This window comes from Octopus bimaculoides, chromosome 3 (genome assembly GCF_001194135.2).
Source record: "Octopus bimaculoides isolate UCB-OBI-ISO-001 chromosome 3, ASM119413v2, whole genome shotgun sequence".
Classification (NCBI taxonomy): Eukaryota; Metazoa; Mollusca; class Cephalopoda; order Octopoda; family Octopodidae; genus Octopus; species Octopus bimaculoides.
In genome coordinates, this window is record NC_068983.1 from 83,870,487 (window position 1) to 83,873,817 (window position 3,331).

The window sequence follows — 3,331 nt, forward strand, 5'->3', positions numbered from 1 at the left end:
TATATATATATATATATATATATATATATATATTGTGTGTATATATATATTTATATATATATATTGTGTGTATATATATATTTATATTGTGTGTATATATATATGTATATATATTGTGTGTGTGTATATATATATACATAATGTATATATACATATATATACATAGTATGTGCATACATATATATATATATATATATATATATATATAGTGTGTGTGTGTGTGTGTGTGTGTGTGTGTGCCAAAAATATTCAATTAATGGACAAATAAATTTTAAATATTCTGATATGAAAGAAATTCAATTCAAACAAATGATTATATGAATTATTTGGATATTTTCTGAAGAATCATACCATAAATATCAGGGAAAATTGTTTTCACACATTAGTAAATTTGCTATAATAATCTCATAAATGACTAATGACAAAAACTGTATATCACTTTTGGTTGAAGATAATCTCTCTCATCAAAATACCTCCACAATTCGTTGCCATCATACAATCTAACAGAAAGTTTCCAATTTACAGCGAGGATCTGTATTTTAATTTCCTACATTATGCACACACACACACACACACACACACACACACACACACACATTTGTGTGTATGTATGTGTGCTTGAGCGTGCATGCACATACACGTGTGCTTGACATATAAACATGCATATAACATGCATGTATAGAGTCATGTTTATTTGTGTATGTGTATATACACAAATTTTCTAAAAAAAAAAAATCTATTGCTGAACACTCGGGTGGCTGTAGTTAACAGAAAAATAACCTCGCCGGTTTCAAATCCCCGTAACGCTAAAAATTTTTATTTTATCTACTTTTATTTCTATATACTTTCAAAAAGGTGGGCAAAAACCTATGGTTTCAAAAAGAGATCACCTCAGTAAATTTATTCAAAGTTTTTGGACCAAAAGACTTAAGGATGGCAAGGGATTCTTTTACACACAACTTACACTTATTTATATTTACTCTGAAGTAAGGGGCTCTCGAAATAACGGACCATTCCAAAGACTAACTCTTATTATTCCTCTTTAGATCGTGTATATAAGATGCAAGTGCGGTAGAGCTACAGTATTTTTCGTTTGAGAACGAGCTCATGCGGGCCCTATATCTAGCCTTAAAATTTACTGTACTACCCATATAAAACTTATCTAAATTATCCTCACCCTTAACAACGCATTTATAAATTGCATTAGTAATTAGACAGAACCCATCAAGGGGACATAATCCAGGGTTTTCAACAATTACATGATTTCCCAAGGTTTTCAACAATTACATGATTTCTTATTTCTACTACTAACAGTACTTGTCAGGTTTCCCACATTTCCTCCTTCACATCTCTCATTACTGGGATTCGAGACAGCCGATGGGAGCAAATGTTGGCATTACTAGTATTTATATATATTTATATTGTTGGTGTTGTTGTTGTGCCCGGGGAGTCAGTCTGTCTTAATGCCTTGTTAATTAGCACACTCACCGGTTCCACTCATTTATTCTTTCTAACATTTCTGTTGCTTGTTGCAAATTCTTCAATAGTTGTTAACTCTGCCCGTTATCTGAGCTGCATTCTCTTTATTTGCTTGTTTGTGCGCATGTGTGTGTCAGCGTGCATGTGTATACGCATATGTATGTGTGTATGTATGTACTATGTATGTATGTGTGTATGCTTATATATCTGTATGTGTGTACGTTTGTATGTATGTACTCTGCATATTCATGTGTTTGTGTGTTTGTATGGATGTGTGTCTTCATATGTGTCTTTGCGCACGCGGAGTGTGTGCTTCAACACACGAATTCATATAAAGAATCTTGCAAATCAAAGGCAAAAACGAAGTATGTATGTATGTATATATATATATATATATATATACATACATACATACATACATACATGTGGTGGCTGTCTACTCCTTATGCAGAGTTTCACCACCTCTTGTACTTACACCTTAGATCCCTCATGGCGTCTGATGTGGCTTTTTAAACCAGACAATGTATTGAAAAGACACCCACATAGATTGCATATCCGATTTGGACCACCAAGACTGCAGTTAAGTTCTGATCTTTGTGGATCTTAAAATGTCTTTTGATGCCTCCATTGGATTTGTGGACCTTATACCATAAGGCATTGAAAGGTGTGCACAGATATATAGGCAGAATAGTTGGTGGAGGTTCGTTTTTCATGAGTCCACAAATGAGATTTGAGCTCAGCGAAAGAAAGGCATGGTCTCTCACAAACTGAGCCCACAGAAAGGTCATTGCGATTCACCTTCTCGATCGTAACATTCTTCTTTAAATCTCACTTGAATCTAGCATGCATTATCCTGGCCTCTTCAAACGCTTTCACTCCACTCCACACTTTTGTTTGCCATCCAGCTCAATCCGAAGCAAAAGTTTTTATGAGCTCTGGATCCATTCCAAGTAACTTCGTGGTAGTTCTTATGCTGTCCTTAAACCTCTTTTTAGGTTAACACCAATAGCATTTCCCCTCTGCAAGCTCACCATAAACAAACTATTTTGTATGAATGTATGTACTACATGGGTGTCAGATATAATGTACAACTGAGAAAACCACTGGAATGGTCGTGTGAAGCATATGAATGAGGGCAGCTACATAAAAAAAAGCACTGATCACTAAGAAAGAATGGAATTTGTGGAAGGAGAAACCAGGAAAACGAGTAATGAAGTAGTAAAGAATGACATTCCAATGTTGAGTGTCACAGAGGAGATAACAAAGGATCAAGATAATCATCCAGAAGCCCTAAAAGCACATTGCTTATGTCTATGCCTCTGCACCCAGTCTACCCCTGACAAGCCTCCCCATCTTTCTAATATCCACCCCTCCATCATTCTACTGACTGCAGTACTACTCACTCAGCTTCTATAATTACAAGAGTGGAAATCCACATATTTTATCCCCTTACCAGCTACCCTCCCTGGAAGCACTTTCTTTTTCTCTTACATCCTCAGTATCATACTGTTATGTCTCAAGCTACTGCTATCTAGCACCTTCGGATGATCTCTACTCAACTGCTACTCAACGTTTTGTTTATTTGGCACTACGGCCATACCACAGCGGGGGACACTACAAGGACAGACACGACACCACAATGGGGACACAAAACATAAAACGAATGACAATGAGATGTTATATAATGAAGAAATGAAATGGCTGCATGGGCCCCATAACCATGCAGTACCATTTGAATCGTTTATATAAACTATTTACCATCGTTCACTTTTTCTGTGTTATTCTTAATTATCTGTTTTTTCTCTATTTTTTTAAAATTATATTTATAACATAAAACACTTACTTTTTTTTT